This window comes from Amblyomma americanum, chromosome 8 (assembly GCF_052857255.1).
Source record: "Amblyomma americanum isolate KBUSLIRL-KWMA chromosome 8, ASM5285725v1, whole genome shotgun sequence".
Taxonomy (NCBI): domain Eukaryota; kingdom Metazoa; phylum Arthropoda; class Arachnida; order Ixodida; family Ixodidae; genus Amblyomma; species Amblyomma americanum.
The window spans coordinates 60,650,620-60,671,299 of NC_135504.1; the positions used below are offsets into that span (position 1 = coordinate 60,650,620).

Consider the following 20,680-nt stretch of genomic DNA (forward strand, 5'->3'; position numbering starts at 1 on the left):
CCCTTTCCCCAGGAAACCAATTATTATTATTATTTAAACGTCCGTCTATATCTTACTTCGTTTCTCCGTTGCAGGCACTTCAGGCGTTCTCTGACCACCTGGGATGAGCAGAACGGTGCGGACATTGCATAAATGATGAAGTAATGCTTACTTTGCTGGGTGTAGCCTGCTCCACATCTTGGTTATTGAACATTCAACAACTTGTCGAACATCAAGAGAAGTTTTTATTTTGTGGACTGAACTGCCATGTCTTCGCTATTTTTTGTCTAGCTGTTCGTTTCTTATTTGATTTAGAAAACCAGCTACACGATTAAGTTTTTAAAAATTGTGAACTGTTGGCCGGAGGAAGAAATGCTTCGTAGCGTTGATACCAAGCCAACAGCTGTATAATAGAGCACATGATTCGTGCTAACAATTTACGCACTAATATAATGCTTAATATGCCTCACGACATTTTTGTTGAAGAGTGTGGTTGAAATATATAAACGCCAGTAATAGGATTTTCAGGAGCTACACAACTTCCAAGCTTACTAGGTTGGGCGGGGTTTGAATTGGCACAGCGAACATTTTAACATGGTGCAGGTATGTAGCGTAGGCTTACTTCGCTTTCCTTGTGGATGCGCGCCAGGGGTGGTCGTTCCACCTGAAAAAATGGATGATCTTTCTTACGAACGCATCGTAAACGTGACATTTGTAATTTACTGACTCCATACGTCATGCATTGCAGGGCAACAGAATTTGAGAAAACAGAACATAACGCCCGCCCTTGTATTTGTTCAGACGCAGTTCTCTTCCGGTTTTCAGGCTAAGTGATGGATTCCGCTTTTTTTTTTTAACTCAAGCTGTGAAAATACAGTTCACAAAACATGCACTTTCTACTTGGAAAAATAAGTTTCAAGGTCTCTGTAGTGAGCAGTAGCCCATGTTTTCGGTTCGTTCGTTTAGGCACACAGACTGCAATTTGTGGTGCTCTTCAGCTACAAATTTTGAGTCATGCTTAAATATATAAGTTTAGAGAGCAAAACTACAGGAAAGTGAACACTATGCTCTGTGCCGAAGTCCTCGCGCGAGCGCAAGAGTGAGATAAACCACGAGACATCCGTGGCGCAATCTCACTTCGTTTTCCAGTTGCTGCAACATCAGGGGTCGTCTGGCCGCCTAAAAAAATAAGTACAGAGACGGCAACTTTTGGTGCTTTTGAGCTACAAATTTTGAGTTATGTTTAGGTATATAAATTCAGAGAGTAAAAATACAGGCAAGTGAACACTATGCTCAATGCCGAAGTCTTCGCGAGAGCACAAGAGTGAGATAAACCACGATGCATCCGTGGAGCAATCTCACTTCGTTTTCCAGTTGCTGCCACATCAGGGGTCCTCTGGCCGCCTGAAAAAATAAGTGAAAAATGGTTACAGAAGCCGCGTGTAAACGCATGATTATGTTACTTCAAGTAACCAACTGTGTCACTAAATTGCAGGCTCTCCAACAGTGAAGTTATTCAAGGAGGGTTGTTGGTCTCGTGAGAGCAACTTCGTTTTGCTCATTGAAGCCAAACGATATCATCCCCAAGTTTCCCACTGAAAGCTGCAATAGCTTTGTAAAAGCCATTTATTTAGTACAAGCTTTTAGCTTGTACAAGCTGCGGCTGCAATAAACAGAATGCCGAGCGCGGAGCAGTGGGAGAGGATGCTTTCCAGCGAGGATCCGGTGGTCCAGGCAAGACTAGTCCGGAAAGCCTACCTGGCGGCAAGACTCAGTGGGGCCCTGGACTAGGGGCTCCAACCCTGCCACAAGAGCAACAGACCACATCAAAAGATGTGAACAGTGGCTCTACACCGAGACCTACCCATATATTTCTATGAATAAAGTTATTACTTCTTCTAGAGGGTACAAAGGCAGCCGTGTCATATTTAAGTGAACACCACCGCAACATCAGAGCGCTAAATAGGTGCCTGCTGACTCAGTGAGGTAGTAATGCGCCTTTCCTTTTCAAGAAAATAACGACGAACAGTTGAGCACTGTGAACTACGCTTCTTTTGCCTCGCGCAAGCGGGCCTTCGAGTCAGTTAAGTGTGTCGTCAACGCTGCCGAACTGAAGACCGGAAGCGGAAGAAGGTGGCCGAGTGTGCAATTGAGCGTACAGACGCCGAAACAAAGATTATGAGATTCCCAACATGGCAGCCACCTGCGAAACCTAAAAACAGGCCTGCCACTCCAGACCTTCTCGGCCACTAATGCCAATCAGCTCTCGCCAATTATTGTGCTAAACCGGCAATCTTAAACTAATTTTTTTTTTGCGCAAGCGTTTCATGGAAGAGCATACGTGAAGCTGCCTGAGCCAATATTTTATATTCATTTAAGCTCTCGGCGCATTTACGTGAAAGCTTGCGATTTATTTGCCGGATGAGCATAATTTCTTCTGTGGTACAGTTGGGCTGGTATCGAGGTACACGTGAGTTGAGGGAAATCTTTCCAGGTACAAAAAGCCTCAAAGCTCGACACTTACGCATCGCTAATTACCAAGTAGGTCATGACGTGCAACGTGGCTTCAGCGAAAAAGACGCAACATTTTCACATGCTGGAGGGTTATGAAATGTTTGCTCACTTCGTCTCCCTACCGACGCCGCCGCAGGTGAACTCGTCCCACCTGAAAAACACACAAACAAAAACACGTCAAGCTTTGTTGCAGACATATTGTAGGTTATGCAAATAAGATAGAGATATTACATCCAAACATTCTCTAAGTGAACGTAATCGCAATCATTACCTGTCAGTGTCGTGTCACAGCATGTTTCCCACTTTTCATGCGCTCTGGGCTTTGCTTCTTTTGAGCTGGGGAGCATGCAGCATGCGATTTCATACTTTGTGTTACGTTCTTTCGTGCCTATACTTCTTCTCTGAGAAAACTGTTCATCGGAGAGGGGGGGGAGCTTTTGTTTACCGCTTGTTGATTTAGTGCCATGTGCCTACTGTGTTTATTAATGCAGTAGTAATATAAGTTACACGGGGCCAATTTACGACATCAGTCATAAAATTATCCCGCTGACTGGAGAGAAGTGGCGTCATCACGCTGGACGATTCCCATTGGCTAAAGGGAAATGGCCTCACCAAATTGGAACCTTCCCATTTGCTGGAAGGACATGACATCACCACACCAAAAACGATCAGCTCTTTTAGATGCCTCAACAGATACCAAAGCTATCGCATTGTGAACGCGTAATTGAATTAGGTGTTCGGGTAAATTTTTTTAAAGCGCAGCTGTTAGTTGATCGGTCCTGTTGTATCTGTCGGCGTTGGCGTAGTAGTATTTCTGGCTACATGATGACCAGCCTCACAACACTGGTCATCATCAGAACAGCACTGTGACATCATCTGAGTGTGATCATGCCGCCAGCGTATTCCTCGCTGGTCACGCAACCGCGCGCAGTGACGTCACCGCATACGAAGCTGTCTCGTGCAAAGCCCACTCGTCCAGCCAAGTAGGGCACGTGCCATGATGTCATTACGATCATAACTCGAAAAAAAAGACGATGAGGAATGTAAATTAAAAATCTCAAAATTGTCCAAGATCTGAGACGAATAAACACATTATTGAGAGGTGTAATCGTGCAGGCTTTTTTGCATCTTTTTTCAATCATTATTCTTTTTATCCACAGTGCAAAGACGATCGAAAAATCATCGTTACCAGGCACACTTTCTTGTACCAAAAACAGAACTATTACAAGCAACCCAAGTTTGTTTTCAGGAAGATATTGCGTCACGTTAAATAAATGACAGCGGCGCCCGGTCCCAGGAATACCTACGGTCCCGCGAAGACACTGCTTTCGTCGCAATCAAATCTATTTCTTTTTCGAAGAGAGTGCAAGTAATTAGCCCGCGATCAAGAAAGAAAGATTTCTTCAACTGCCTGCATTGGCTTTCTCTGTAAACTCTGGTCACGGCTGCGTGACAGACAGAAAGCGTTACATTCTTTCGTAAAGTGTAAATGCAAATCAGTTTATGAGAACGTTCGCTAGCGTAGGTTTTCCGAAAATTTTTAAATGCCCAATGCCTGCTCTCTCGCCTTCTCTGTAAAGCGTTACTGTGCATTAACCTTACAACGCAAACTTCTCTTTCTCAGGAATTCTTACTACGCTTGCCCGTCGAAGGGCCTTCAGGGGTTCTGTGGCCACCTGGAAAGAATATTGTGATAGATTACAGAGAATTAGTAAACATTGCAAGCATTATTCACTGCTTCTTACAGCCTAAACTACCTTTCAATTTTCAAGAGGAAAAAAAAAAAACCTTGCACTTCGATACTGCTTCAACGCATGCTGTTACCTTCCTAGGTTTGAGCGCATGAATAACGTATTTTCTATTAAATCACAGAAACACGATAGTAGTATAGCTTTACGAATCGACACTCCGCTCTAAGTCAGAAGAATTCAAAAAATATGTCAAGAATGTAGTCATCAGCGCAGCCTTTTATTTGTAAGCTAGGAATACAACTCAGCCCAACTCTAGACAAGGAAAGATAATGACGGGGCATAATTTCGCTGACTTAAAGGCAGTTAACTTGAAGTCAGCGTTCAGCTGAACTTGAGTTAAGTCAGCACTGAGTTGACGTCAGCGCGGTGGTGTCCCGCCTTTTCTATGTCCTTGTCCTAAGTTGCGCTGTGTTGCATTCTACTGTCGTGATTTACTAACAAGCCATATCAGCAACGCTAGCAATTTTTATTTGCCGCTACAAAGATAGGTGCTATTGGCTTTCCCTCCAAAAACATTTGGAATCGAATATTCAACAACGCAGGTTCTGAAAAAAACAACGAAACTTTGACATTGCAGCGTTTTACTGCCAAATTAGAGGCTTCTATGTGACGGAAAAGATGCATGAGAGGATATGCATTGCAGATGAGAGAGTCCTTATAAAAATGTTCTACAGACAGTTTATAGACATGTTATAGACTCTACTGCCTTTCTATAGATATTTAATCTTGGGTATTTATATTCTATGGAGTGCCTATAGAAAAAAGTCTACAAATGTGTATGGCCACATATTTATAGATTGTCCATAGACTGTCTATAGGATTTGTATGGCCTATAGACTGTTTTCTAGGGTTTGTCCATAGAGAGCATATAGACTTCATAGACAAAAGTCTATGGACAGCCTATATAGACTGCCTAAAAAGTTTTGTAATGGAGAAGCAATGGCCCTAACGCTAGCATAGTTGGGTAAAATCGAAACGAAATGTAGCAGGGGAAGCAGGGATGAGAGGATAAGCTGGGAATGGGTTTCGTAACTGTGCTGTGAAACGGTGGCCGTGGTTGGTTCGGGAAGCGGATAAGTGGAGAATGAGAGAGTAGCCTTCATCCTCATGTGGACGGTTAACCGGCTAGTGCTCGTAAAATTACAGGCTTGAGCGCACCAATCGGTGCGAAGAAAGCAATGTGGGCGATAATTAGGTTAGATCATGAAAGAGCTTTGCATAACGTCATCTCACTTCGTTTTCCGGTTGAATGTCCCTCGGGGATTCTCTTTCCACCTGAAAAAGACGTGAGAGCCATCTAAAGCTAAGCAGTTCTTATTCATCAGTTTCTAAGAGACCACCGCACTAGTTTTCTTTTTTTGCGAACAACGAAAAAAACATTCTTGGAGGACGCTTGTATTAAAAAAAAAATGGAAGCATTTTCTTTAAAAGCCGACGACGAATAAACTGCATTCAAAGTATACCATATACCGATTTTGCAAAAGAACCCTCACTGAAATCGAATTTGACAATACCGATCACGTTCGGCCATGTCAAGCAAGAAAATTCTTTACCCCAGACCTCTTGAGAGAAATACGTAATTCTTCTATGCATGACCTTTACGCAAACTTCTTAATTATTACTATATATCCACCTTTTAAGACTGGTTTACAGCGGCTTAGCCGCTCAATGCACGAATGACACGAGTGGTCGAGTGTTATCGCGCTAGCCTTTTCCGTAGAGAGCTTGGATCAGGCTACTTTATGGTTTATAATTTCTTGCAGTTTCTAAGCCCAGTAATTTCATATGCAACATGATCAGAAATCATGGGAAGTACGATTGAGCAGCCTAAAAGAATTCTTAAAAACATCTGTACCATGTGTACCAGACTGCAATCGAGGTCACGGGTTGTGTGTGTGTCTGTGTGTGGGTGTGTTTGGGGGGGGGGGGGGGTTTCTTTGCGGTATAATTACCCGAATAATGTTCGAACTAAAAGAATTTGTGGAACTTACAAGGAAAACGAATACATCGAAAGAAAAAAGTCTACACATTGAAAAAGAAAGCTCCAAGCTTCTCTGTTAAGCTTTCCTTCCAACAATCATCTAAACGCAGAAACTATAACATAAACAGAACATGCGCAGATATCAAAAATCCACTCTAAGGGGAATAGCGATTCTCTTGGTAACTCATTACTTCTAGTCAAGATGCAATGTATGCTCTGTAAACATAAACAACTGCTTCAGAGGTGAAGCTAGTATATCAAATTTAGCAATAACCCAACATTAGAAAAATAACGCTTTGACGAATTAAGAGTGGCCGAAAAAAGGGAGCCCTTAAATGGAACAAATTTTTTTCTTGTAAAGAGATACATGCCTTTCGACATACAACTTCTTATCATTTCTATTTCTAAGAATATTTTTCTGGGGCAAAAGAAGTATATCGTAATCTCACTATACCAAACAGGAACGAATAGAATTTTTTTCGGCCGGCTGGGCGTGGCGGCGCGGCTTTTGGTATATGATGAAATCGCCGAAAAGGCAAAGCAGAGCTCTATAGTGGACGGAAATCCTGATGAAACGCAGAACATGTTTGTTTGTCAGGAAGCACTTATCTACTGTAGAATTGAGACCACACCATACAATTATAAAAAGGAGCATCATCTTCATGCAATTCTGGAGAGCCTAAATTTTCAACTGAGAGGTGGAAATGGTTTTATTTGTTATGAAACCAAAGACAGCAAACATGACGCCAGACTTAATCCCTAATATTCAGCCATACGCTCATTCCCTTTTTCTTCATAGATATTTTGCAAACAGCGTTCCCTTGAATAAAGCTCTAAAGTTCAGTCCCTGTGCTCTCCTCCAGTCATGCATAAGTCATGTCAGGTGTGCTTACTCCGCTTTCCAGGTGAAGGCCCTTCAGGAGTTCTCTTGCCGCCTGAAAATTAGGTGGTGAAAGATTAATTATTATCGCGAACTAAGCAAGTGTGATTGCCTTATGTTAAATTCCGTGTTCTCAAACAGTCTTCCAAGGTCACGAAAAGGGGTAAAGAAAAAAAGGATTAGTCACAAAGTTCTCGTTCACAAATGTAACTAATTAAATTAAAAAACATGATAATAGGGTTATGGCGCTGAATCTTTTGTATTGGAGGGGATTAAATAGGTTAACCGCAGGGGTGAAATATGGAAGACAACGTTGGGCATTACGCACTTCAAGGTGTCCTCGGTTCATGATTTACGTTTTTAGCAAAGCTGTTTGGTAAACGCCGATAGCTTTTTAAAAATTTAAAAGCTTGTCTTCATTTCAATAAAGATGCAAAACCACAGGCTATCTGTTGCACTTTGAACCTGTGCACTTTTATCTGTGAAAGCAAAATCTATTTTTTTTCACCCAATGCAGTGAAGCAAGGAGTTCAACTCTACTTTCGATTAAGAGGCACTCATCAGCTCTAATTTAATGTTTTAAAGAAGAAAACCTTTCGAGCGCTTCGTGCCTACTCTGCCCCTTCAAATATTTCTCGCCAAGGTAATTTAGCATGCATAACCATGTTCACAACATATTGCACATATGACGGCGCATCTGGGAAGGATTATTTATTGTTGTTATTAGAGTGACCCTGAAAAAACTCGAAAGTCGAAAAAGGAAGAAGTGAATAGCAAGAAGATAGCACTGACAGATTACGTAAGCTTGTTTGGACAGGCTTTCGGAAATGCACATCTCAGACATTTGCACGAACCGTTGCGTGCATGTGCTTGCACTGGTGCAAACAAAATGTACTTTTTACCTGGCTCATATTTACTCAATTTATCTGCTCGAAATTCTTTGGTATTGCGACAGGCGGGCCGTACATTGCGTTGTGGACCGCACATCTCTCAACCGAACACAAAATTTACATGAAGTTTTATGGCATTCTCACTTCGCTTGCCCGTTGAATGCGAATCTGGTGTTCTCGACGCACCTGAAAAGGAGGAAAAGAAAGTCTATGAGAGAAACTGACAGGTGGAAGCGAAAATCGTTGAAAGGGAACATGACCCTGGCCCTGAAAGGGGCACTTGGTGAAATTGGAGGGCAAAGGACGGTTACATCTTAGAAACCAGGCATGGTGGCACAATTAGTGTTTGCAACTTAAAGTACAGTTTATGCAGCGAAAATCTAGAAGAATGATGCGTGGAGAACGACTGTGATTGCTCAACCACTTATTCTACTTACCGGTGTTCTTTCAAGAAGCTTAACATGAGTTAAGTCCTGGCTTTTGAAAGGAGTGTGCATGCTGCACATACGCATGTATACCATTTCGGCCTAAACCATAGCTTCGGCTTTAGGCCCAATAGTTGTTTGCTCATGTTGTACGATTTCATGTTGAAATAAGTGATAATGCATTTTCTTCTCCACTGATAACCTTCCACTGGGTATTAATTTCGGAAAGTGTGAACTCTAGGTTGGGAGACGCGAATGTTCAAATATCAGCTTAGCCCAGGAAAGAAAAATAAAAACATACCCTTCCAACATTCATAGACAGCGTCTATTAAAATTCAGATTCCTTTGATCAGTAGAGTAACTATTTCCGTCGTATATTTCCCGAATGTTTGGCTTTAGAGCGATAGTACCAGCTCCTTCCAGGCCAATAATAATAATAATAATAATAATAATAATAATAATAATAATAATAATAATAATAATAATAATAATAATAATAATAATAATAATTGGTTTTTGGATAAAGGAAATGGCGCAGTATCTGTCACATATCGGCGGACACCTGAACCGCGCCGTAATGGAAGGGGCAAAGGAGGGAGTGAAGGAAGAAAGGAAGAAACAGGTGCCGTAGAGGGGGGCTCCGCAATAATTTCAAACTACGGTTCGGAATATGAGTGGAGCGGCCAGATAGTATGGCTCTAGAGAGTTCCTGGAAAATGTGCGTACTTTCAGCTTTTTTTTTTAGGGAGAGAGAGAGAAAATCGTGGGCCCTCATTCCAGGGGCCCATTGGCTTCTGCCTCCGCTCTTGCCCTGCTCACCAGCGAAAGCTGGTCTTCCGAACTTGAGCTGGACAGAGCCGCGCCTTTTTAATGAGCTTTTATTCGAATAACTATTACTTTTAAAAAGCACATAAAGGGTGTGCTCACTTCGTTTCCCCGCTGAATGCCCCTCAGGTGTTCTTTGGCCGCCTTAAAAAGATCAGCAAAGTGGTTACGCTCAGTATATGTGACATAAACCAGTGGCCTTCCGTTTTGCGTCATAGCCTTATGCACCACCCAGGCTTAAAACATTGCAAAGACTCGCACTTGTAAAAGAGCTGCTCTTCGATGAAATTGCTGTTTTTTTTTTGCCTGTGTAAGTTATGACGGCACTGAGCATCCTGTCTGTCTCGTGGGTACCAAAACTCTCTAATGGATAGCGAGGCACTCCGACTACCTTTGACTGGAGTGAAGCCGGCTTAGCCTACTTCAATGAAGTATTTCGATTCTTTGAACATGCTCCTCAAACGGGCCTGGATCGGCCTTCTGAAACAGTTTATCTTCCTAAAATTCTGGAAATGCGGCTACACGAACGAAATGTGCAAGCTTTCAATGTTCCTAGAGAAAAGAAATCAAGCGTTAGACTTTCACAGGGGTATAAAAGCCAAGTGCAATGCTTCCAATTTGTTACTAATGTGAAGGTAAACAGAGCCGTAGGGTTTCGAACTTAAGCAACCTCATGTTTGTGACACAAATGTGAGGAAATATGCCTGAGCGGGAATCAGATATTCTTGTGCAACACTCGGTAAACTATTCTTACTTCGCTTTCCTGCTGCAGCCGCATCAGGGGAGTTTTGTCCACCTGTGACAAAAAAAAAAAGAAACAAGCCGGGCATCCCTAGTTAAGCCAAGTAACGTAAAGATTAGGATTTTGGAGTTTTGGACAGTGTATATGGCTACATTAACGAGACCGCCACAAGAAGCATGTTTATGAGAATAAAAATTAACTGCTTCTTCCTGTGAGGTTCCTACTATTGAACATCAAATAAGTTCTATAAATAATTCCAATTCCTATTCTTCTGCAGCACGCAAACATCTGAGCGTGCATTTTCGCAATGCGTGCGTATACTGTCAACAATGTGTATCCATCTAGTTCTGTATAAGCGGGCAATGTTTATATAGGACTTCTTTTTACGTACACGATAAAGGGTGAATGCTGTTGAATCTTCCACAAGAAACAGAAATACGTTAGGAATATTTAATATATTCAGGCAGAGCGGTCGTTTAAATGTTCTTCTATGGCACACTGCCGAGGCAGTTGAGGAGCACGGGTAGACAAAGGCGACGATTCGCTCGATGAAACTGTTACAAACGTGTTTCACAAAACGCATGTTTTGCACATGTATTTACCTCATGCTGATATTCTGGCTGTGTGCAGTCGACTCGTTTCGTGAGAGTCTGGGTTGAGTGCATTTCCTTTTGCTTTTCTCGTCTTGACAAGAGAACTCTGCCTATATCTCTTGCCAGTATGCCTTACGGTTCACTTGGACTAGCATTGCATGAAGGTCATGAATTCACGTCAAATGGAATGTAACGGCATTCTCAAGCGTGCTCACACAGCCTCTAAGACGTACAATAGTGAGCACTACATTGCGATTTGCGTTGCCCGAAATTGATGATTGGCATCTTCACCAATACGTTCCATGCTGCCAAAATTCACTTAACGTGAATCAGGGCTGAAATATAAGTCGTAGTTCGTTTACTAATGTTTCGGCAAGAGTGCTTCCTTCTTTCGGCCACAAAAAAACGACTGCTTGTCAAAACATCGGCCAGCTGACTAAGGCGCTCCTTCTGCTTCTTATTCACCGTGTGTTGTCAAGAATCCCATCTTCCCTGCCCTCTAACACAGTAGCAGCGTAGCCTTGGCTCACTTGCCGGTTTTTAAATTATCTTCATGTCGATGGCCACATCGTATTTCTGCACCCCTTTTATATAGTCATATGCTGTGCTCACATACAGTCATATTTAATACCTCGGCCCTCAGCCCACAACAGCTGCGGAGCAAATGGAAGGCAGTCCGACCTGTGACGCTGCAGAGGGTGTTAACAATCTCTGGCTGCGGACAGGCCGCCATTAGGATCATAACATGGCAACCTTTAACGCTATAACAATATACAGTGATGCTAGTCTAGCAGTGCTGTTTGAGAAACCGGCGATTATTAAATGGGATGTCATCGGACTAGTGAGGCTAGGAAGAGTTAAGAGTGCGATTAGGATCAGGCGTACACAGTGCAAAAAAGTGGGCACGTACTATGCTATCGTGGATTGTTCAGATTTTCAGATTGCAGATAATTTTTCTTCCTTTTAGTTGAAAGTTGAAGAGGAGGCAAAATCCATGGACAGATCCCTCATCAACATGATTAGCGGACAGTTTCTTTATAAACCAACCTTATATGAGCCTTCATTGATTACGAGAAATTATTTGACTAGTAGAAACGTCAGCAGTCATGCAGGCATTGCGGAATCAGGGTATAGAAGAGTGTTATGTGAAAATACTGGAAGATATTGCTACGGTTGTGCTTGTGCTTGGAACGCTCGTGCTTGGTGCGCTCGCGCTTGGAAGGCGAAGAGGACGAAGTGCGTTTCTGCGGCTGGGCTTCGCGGGCCCGGTTGTTCGGCTGCGTGGCTGTAAGCTGTTTCCCTGTAAATATATTGTTCCCTTTTGGTGTGCACATCTTCACGTTACATTATTGGTGGAGGTGCGGGGTACAGCCACAGCAAGCACGGAACTCCGCAGCGGTCGTCAGCTCGCCGGCTCTTCAACCATGACCAGCGAAGCGGCCGCTCCGTCGGCGTCCGCCAACCCGGCGTTCATCATTGCCCATCCGAGAGATCCTGGGACCTTCAACGGAACGGACGGCGTCGACGTGGAGGACTGGCTCGCAATGTACGAGCGCGTGAGCACACACAACAGGTGGGACCCGACCCTAAAGTTGGCCAACGTCATCTTCTACCTGACGGGCACTGCCAGGGTATGGTTCGAGACCCACGAGGATGAACTCACCAGCTGGGATCTCTGCAAGCGCAAGCTTTGTGACCTGTTTGGTAAGCCATTCGGGCGTCAGCTCGCTGCGAAGAAGGAGCTCGCATGCCGTGCACAAACGTCCACAGAGTCCTATGTATCATACATTCAGGACATATTAGCTCTCTGCATGAAAGTCGACGCCACTATGTCAGAGTGCGACAAAGTAGGTCACGTGCTCAAAGGCATCGCAGATGACGCCTTTAACCTTCTTGTATACAAGGACTGCGGAACGGTTCACGCAATCATCAAGGAATGCCGCCGGTTCGAACAAGCGAAGAGCCGCCGAATTTCTCCGCAGTTCACGCGGTTGCCGAATACGACTGCGACGTCGTCCTGTGTAGACTCGACTCCACCGAGCCGTCTGCCGACATCTGAGAGCCTGACACGACTTGTGCGCCAAGAAGTAGAGGCAATGTCCCCCGTTGCGTTTCATCCACCCGCAACAGACAGTACTCCAGCAGTATCCCTTATACAGGCTGTCGTTCGCAAAGAATTTGCCAATCTTGGGATTCAACCTGTTTGCTCAGTTAGTGCCCCATATGCTCGCCGCATGTCCCCGGAGCTCGGTTCTGAACGTGCATACTACCTCGACGCAGCCGCAATCCAGATGAATGGAGAACACCTGATGACAGGCCCATCTGCTTTAACTGCTCCCGAGTTGGCCACATGTCTCGACACTGCCGAAGCCGTCCGTCCTCGACCTACAGCCGCTACCCGCCGGGTTCTGCATATTCCCGCCGCTCTCCCTCGCCCTCGGAAACGACCTCTTCTGGCCACCACGCTCAGACCCCGCTTACCAACCGTTCGTCGTCACCTCAGCGCCGTCGATCTCCATCGCCCCGACCTCGCCGCCCTTCGTCGCCGGCCCCATATGCCCGCTCCCGGTCGGAAAACTGATGGCTGCAGCGTCTGGGGGTGATGCTGCTCTGACGACCCGACCAGAAAACCATCCTTTAACTCTTCATGCTCATCGGAACATCCTTAACGTCGACGTGGACGGGGTCCTTGTTACCGCTCTGATCGACACTGGAGCGCACGTCTCAGTCATGAATGCTCGTCTTCGCCGTCGCCTAAGGAAAGTGCTCACTCCTGCCCCCTCAACTGTGGTCCGTGTTGCAGATGGCGGTATGTCTATTGTCGTCGGAATGTGTACTGCTCGTGTTTCAATAGCCGGCCGCCATATTTCTGTGCTCTTCACTGTCCTCGAACACTGCCCTCATGACATCATTCTCGGCCTTGACTTTCTCACCGACCATTCCGCCCTTATAGATTGCGCCACAAGCATCGTTCAACTCGCTCTACCTGTTCCTTCAGAGCCACCGGATCCAATTGTTCACCGACTGTGCACCGCCGACTTTGTCCGCCTGGACCCCGATGCCGCCACTGATGTCCGTTTCTCCTCTGTCCCGCCAGTTCCCGATGGTGACTACATCATTACTCCGGTTCCTGATGTGCCCTTTACACGCAGTGTTGCCCTTGCGCATACAGTTGTCACCATGTCGGCAAATCAAGCGTCCCTTCCGGTTCTCAACTTTGCCTCTTACGTTCAGCCGCTCCCACAAGGTATGTCGCTCGCCACGCTGTGCCCTGCTGCCGAATGCGTCGTATCGGCGGTGAGAAGCGTCCCACCCTCGTCGAACTGCCGCGACTCTGACGTCCCACCGCCTGATGAATATGCAAAAATGATTGCTGCTGACCTCTTACCAGGGCAAGCTCACGACCTTCGGTATCTTCTGTCGTCTTTTCGCGACATCTTTGACTTCGATGACCGCCCTTTGGCTCGAACATCTGTGGTCACGCATCGCATCAACACCGGTGACGCAGCTCCTATTCACAGACGACCCTACAGAGTGTCCAGTACAGAACGCACCATCATACAGCAAGAGGTGGACAAGATGCTCAGTAAAGACATCATAGAGCCCTCGTCGAGCCCTTGGGCCTCACCAGTTGTGCTGGTTAAAAAGAAGGACGGCAGCTGGCGCTTTTGTGTTGATTACCGGCACCTAAACAACATAACAAAAAAAGACGTCTATCCACTCCCAAGAATAGACGATGCTTTGGACTGCCTTCACGGAGCCAAATTTTTCTCTTCAATTGACCTTCGGTCCGGGTATTGGCAAATCTCTGTTGATGACAATGACCGCGAAAAGACGGCATTCGTCACACCGGACGGCTTATATCAGTTTAAAGTTATGCCATTCGGTCTCTGTAATGCGCCAGCTACCTTCGAAAGAATGATGGACTCCTTGCTTCGCGGCATTAAATGGTCCACATGTCTATGTTACCTCGACGATGTTGTGGTTTTTTTCGCCCACGTTTACCACGCACCTCGAAAGACTGGCGAGCATTCTTTCTGTCTTCCGTAGAGCCGGGCTACAGCTCAATTCGTCGAAATGTCAGTTCGGTCGCCGCCAACTCACCATTCTCGGACATCTAGTCGACGCTTCTGGTGTCCGCCCGGATCCTGTTAAAGTTAAAGCCGTCAAGGACTTCCCTATTCCCCAGTCGTCTACGGATGTGCGCAGCTTCGTCGGCCTCTGCTCGTACTTCCGCCGTTTCATCAAAAATTTTGCCGGCACCGCTCGCCCCCTGACCGACCTTCTAAAGAAAGACACCCCTTTTACCTGGGGCCCTGCCCAAGAGGAGGCCTTTTCTTCGCTAGTCGACTTACTCACCTCCCCACCTATTCGGGCCCATTTTGATCCGTCGGCTCCGACTGAAGTTCGCACAGACGCCTGCGGTTATGGGATTGGCGCCGTGCTAGCCCAACGTCACCAAGGGCAAGAACGCGTTATTGCATATGCCAGCCGCCTCCTTTCTACAGCTGAGCGAAATTACTCAATTACAGAGCGCGAGTGTCTAGCTCTTGTTTGGGCTGTAGCTAAGTTTTGACCGTACCTGTTTGGCCGTCCATTCTCCGTAGTGACCGATCACCACGCCCTTTGTTGGCTGTCTTCACTGAAAGACCCCACAGGCCGGCTCGGACGTTGGACGTTGGGCCTCCAAGAGTATTCTTACACTGTTCATTACAAGTCAGGGCGTCTCCATCAAGGCGCCGACTGCCTGTCTCGGCACCCTGTAGAGCCGCCTAATCCTGGAGACAACGACCTCGGCCCGTGCCTCTTCGCTATCTCCGATCTGGTTAACATCGCGGACGAGCAGCGACAAGACTCTTCCTTGCGTATTCTCATTGATCGCCTCAACTGTGCCAGCCGAGATCCTTCATTGCAACTGTTCGTCATTCAGGATGGCGTCCTATACCGCCGCAACCTTCGTCCTGACGGACCTCCGCTCCTGCTAGTCGTTCCCCACCGTCTCCGTTCATCTGTCCTAGCGGAACTACACGACCTACCGACCGCAGGCCACCTCGGCGTCTCCCGCACATACGATCGGGTCCGACGCCGCTTCTTTTGGCCTGGTCTGTACCGCTCTGTTCGGCGTTACGTTGCCTCCTGCGACCTCTGTCAACGCAGGAAGAGACCATCAACGTTGCCTGCTGGCCTTCTACAGCCTATTGACGTACCTCTCGAACCATTCTACCGTGTTGGACTCGACCTTCTCGGACCTTTTCCGACGTCCTGCTCCGGCAACCGTTGGATTGCTGTCGCGACCGACTATGCGACCCGGTACGCTATCACGCGTGCGTTACCAACAAGTTGCGCAACCGATGTCGCCGACTTCCTATTGCAGAACGTAATCCTTCACCACGGCGCTCCACACATATTGCTGACGGACCGCGGCCGCTACTTTTTGTCCCGAGTAGTTGACGATATCCTCCGGTCCTGTGGCACGCAGCATAAGCTCACTACAGCTTACCATCCCCAGACGAACGGGCTTACCGAGCGCCTCAACAGGACTCTGACCGATATGCTATCCATGTATGTCTCGCCCGACCACCGCGATTGGGACGTTGCCTTGCCTTATGTAACATTTGCTTATAATTCGTCGCGGCATGATACCACCGGCTATTCTCCTTTCTACCTTCTTTTTGGTCGGCATCCTGCGCTGCCATTGGATACATTACTACCGAGTTCTACTGCCTCGACCTCAGAGTATGCACGTGACGCCATCTCCCGAGCAACTATGGCCCGTGAAATCGCCCGAGACCGGCTCACCGCATCTCAGACCTACCAGAAGTCAGTTTACGACCGCCGGCATCGCCCAGTACACTATCCGCCGGGCTCACTCGTCCTCCTTTGGTCTCCTTCTCGCCGTGTAGGTCTCTCTGAGAAACTTCTACGTCAGTACAGTGGCCTTTATCGAGTTCTCCGTCAGGTGACCGACGTGACCTACGAGATTACACCTCTTCATGCTCCGACGTCGTCCACTAGCCCTTTGACTGACGTCGTTCATGTAGTCCGTCTCAAACCGTACCACACGCCTGCTACATCATCCACTTAGCACCGGGACGGTGCTTTTGCCGCCGGGAGTTATGCTACGGTTGTGCTTGTGCTTGGAACGCTCGTGCTTGGTGCGCTAGCGCTTGGAACGCGAAGAGGACGAAGTGCGTTTCTGCGGCTGGGCTTCGCGGGCCCGGTTGTTCGGCTGCGTGGCTGTAAGCTGTTTCCCTGTAAATATATTTTTCCCTTTTGGTGTGCACATCTTCACGTTACAATATATATAGGAACTGTACAGCTACCATAGTCCTGCATAAATTCAGCAATAAAATTAGAATAAAGAAAGCTGTCAGGCAAGCAGACAGGGTCACGCAAATTCTATTCATCGCCTGTTTACAGGAGGTATTCCGAGGCCGGGATTGGGAATAGTTGGGGATAAGAGCTAATGAAGAATACGTAGGTAATCTGCGATTAGGTGATGACATTGCCTAGCTGAGTCACTCAGGAGGTGAAATTCAAAGCATGCTCAAACAGTTGGACAGGCACAGCAGAACGGCGGGTCTAAAAATTAGCACGCAGATACCCAAAGTAATGTACAAGGCTCTCACAAGGGAGCAGCAGTTCACGACTGGTAGCGAGGTGCTAGAAATGGTAAGAGAATACGTCTTCTTAGGCCAGGTAGTGAGTGCTAATCCGGATCATGAGAGGGAATTGCTAGAAAAGTAAGAATGGAGTGCAATGCATATGACAGGTTCTCTCAGATCACGTATGACCGTTTAGCAATATCCCTCAAGAGAAAAGTCTACAACAGCTGTATCTTACCGGTACTCACCAACGGGGCAAAAACGTGGAGGCTAACGAAAAGGGTTCAGCTTAAGTTAAGGAAAACGCAGTTTGGTATGTAAAGAAAAATTATAGGCTTAATGTTAAGAGACCGGAAGCGGGCAGAGCGGGTGAGGGAACAAACACGGGTTAATGACATCCTCGTCGAAATCAAGAAGAAGAAAAGTGCTTGGGGAGGGCATATAATGCGAAGGCAAGATAACCGCTGGTCCTTAAGGATAACGGAGTGGATTCCAAGAGAAAGTAAGCGTAGCAGGGGGTTCCCCGCCGCGGTGGCTCAGTGGTTAGGGCGCTCGGCTACTGGTCCAGAGCACCCGGGTCTGAACCCGACCGCTGCGGCTGCGTTTCGATGGAGGCGAAACGCAAATGCACCCGTATGCTGTGCGATGTTACAGCACGTTAAAGATCTCCAGACGGTCGACATTATTCCGGAGCCCTCCACTAAGGCACCTCTTTCTTCCTCCCTTCTCTTAGTCGCTCCTGTATTCCTTCCCTTACGGCGCGGTTCAAGCGTCCGCCGAATTTTTGATTTTAGCAGGCTGTGGCAGAAAGTTAGGTGGGCGGTTGAGATTATGAAGTTTGCGGAGATACGGTGGCCGCAGCTTTCAAAGGACAGGGTTAATTGGAGAGATATGGGAGAGGCTTTTGCCCTGCAGAGGGAGTAGTCAGACTGAAGGTGATGATGATGCAATATCTCAAACAGGCATCTTACCCTTTTCACGCTACCTTGAAACAATTTTAAGGAAAACTTTTGAAAGCAACCGCGTACTTATTTTCTTCTTGCTTCCTTATTTGTGAACCCTTCTGGCAATATGGGGCCACGCATATAAGCCCAACACAGCAAAGTCCGCTTGGATGAAGCTGAGAGAGTAAACCAGTCAGCTGCACTAAGTCGGTGCATCACCAGTGAGCATGGTCAAATGAATTCTTGTACAAATGAACAGGAGCAGGTCTAAGGAGATGCGCAAAACAGCCAGGGCTTGCCTTACTGTGCGAGCCCATAGTTCGAGTGAAACCGCCTCAGGTGGTTTCACTTGAACTCCACGTGAGCCCATCTTAAAGTGCGCTACCTATCCCTCTAGCGGAGGCTATCCATTGTATTTCCCTCTGGTTTAAGCATTTTCTATAGGTAGTCTGACGAAATACTGCTTATTTTTGCGATCCGTTAAGAACATACTGGTTGTGCTATGTTATTGCCAAATAGGCGACCGCGATATGTGAGGACCTTCCATATAAATGTAGATGGGGGTCTACTTTTTATTTAGCGCCTGAAGCAAACGTTGCGAGCTAGGCTACTTGTCAATGAACGGGCTATCTTTCGGGGAGGGGTGGGGAGGAGAGAGCTCTGGGCGCGATCGAATTAACGGCCTGCGCAAGGTGAGCTGGGGTGGACTTTACCATGAAGTGTACGGTAGAGTGGTAATACGCATGCCGTACTCTCAACACTGTCAAAATCCTTCCTAAAAGGAAGTCGAGTATTCTCTTATTTATATCACCAGTGCAGCTTCCGCTCTCCATAGTTGCATCATTTTAGTGTACTAAATGCTCTGCTGAAGAAATGCCTACATTACCTTTGGTTGCATTGGGCTTATTTCCTTCCATCAAGAAGATCGCTTCGTCCGAGCTCAGACGGTTCAATAGGAAACTTCTTTTACTTCACAAGCACGCAGAAATCGTTCCAAAAATTGTTCTTTCTTCTCGTTCTTCCAGAGCACAACAGGATTTCAAGATTTTCTTTATTTCCTCCGTCTAACAATATTTTAAAGAGATGTAAAAATATTACTAATTATTCAAAGCAGGCAGTATAATTTCATGCCCTTAAGGGCGCATTTTTTGTGTCTAGAACTGGTACCCTTGCTGCCCCAAATGCGTGCAAAGTACGGCACCCACACCGATACTGTGGCTAGTGATGGCTACAGAGGCGCCCTTTAATAACTGTCTTCAGCGCTTTGCTGAGAGCTCAGCAGTCTCATAGGTCTTGAATGTTTTAGTATTGCAGAAATATCTTACAAATAAATGCATGTATTTATTGCCCACCACAGCAACCGAGACGAACAGTAAAACCTTTTGGATTTCCTATGAAGTTTTCCGAATGTCACTCAATTTACTTCTCACTATTCGACAAGTAGGACATGCGGTTAATTTATTTTTTCTATTCGTTTTTGCAAACAGAACACTATATAAATATTTGAATAAGTTTCAAAAGAAATGTAGTTCTTTTAAAGCTCTTATTAGCCTCCTCCCTTCCTTCCACTTGATATTATGCTTGTTACATGTAAGTAAAATAACCGGGTGTCCCAGCTAAAGGTAACTTGGCTTTTAAATGAAATGGTGTGGCCTAACCTTGTCAAACGAACTAACGGCTGTTGAAAGTAACGTGGCTTAGTCTGGAGTGCATTTTCGTTCTCCAATGTTAACTTTAAGGAAATAGTAAAGAGCGCATGTTTAAATAACGCCCTTCAAGAATATCAATATGGAAGTTGTAGACAGTCCTCTGAACAGCTAGCTGGAACGTTTGAACCAAGGTACCATTTGCGCAGCTTTATTTATGGGCCCTCAAAAACGGCCACCACGTGATAGCTTCTGGCGCATATCTCTCACCCAGTGCATGCGGAGAGCCGAATCGGAAAGAGCGCTCCAGAGAAAAGGGGATAAAAGCGGCTAGTAAAAAAATAGCCATTTTATGTAAATGCTGCCCTGTTGCAAACAATTCAGCCAGCTATTTTTCAAGGCAATGCACAATTTTTGAATTCTTTTATTATTACTAATTATTAAAACAGCGCGAATAAGACAAGGACGCAAAATTCACGTGTGCGTCGGCACTGCCTTGTACTGAGGTTTAATGTTCACATATCCACTTATATACGCAGATAATTGAGCATCTGTGCCATTCAATTCAGTTGTAAGACCGCGCCTGTGTGCACGTCTCTTCTTGCGTCTTTGTATTTTTCGCGCTTGTTCAAGAGCGATGACCCACCAACTCGCCCAAGCTTGTACATCGGCATTCTGAATTGTAACTCTGTTCCTGAAGGTAACATTTCATAAGTTCGGTAATAAGTCTTCAGTGAATATTTAGCTTTGGAGAGAGAAAAATTCTGGAGGCTAGACCATGCGACTGAACAGCAGGCGTTTGGTTTCACTTGGCCAGGACACTCCTGCGTTGTTGAAAGCTTGGCTACCTTTAGCAGAGACACCTGGTATAAATGAAGCTTCTCCTGCCGTTCAAAGGAACATAT

General features: G+C 46.0%; 1 protein-coding gene and 1 long non-coding RNA gene across 2 annotated transcripts in view; one reads left to right on the forward strand and one right to left on the reverse strand.

Moving 5' to 3' along the window:
• Window positions 1-20,680, forward strand: part of LOC144102418 (sodium-coupled monocarboxylate transporter 2-like) — a 639,582-nt gene that overhangs the window by 300,589 nt on the left and 318,313 nt on the right. The window lies entirely within an intron of this gene.
• On the reverse strand, window positions 7,078-19,096 carry LOC144100914 (uncharacterized). Its single transcript, XR_013307892.1, has 4 exons — window positions 19,016-19,096; window positions 10,000-10,041; window positions 8,140-8,181; window positions 7,078-7,160 (listed from the first exon to the last, which is right to left on the reverse strand). It is a non-coding gene; the product is annotated as an uncharacterized LOC144100914 (long non-coding RNA).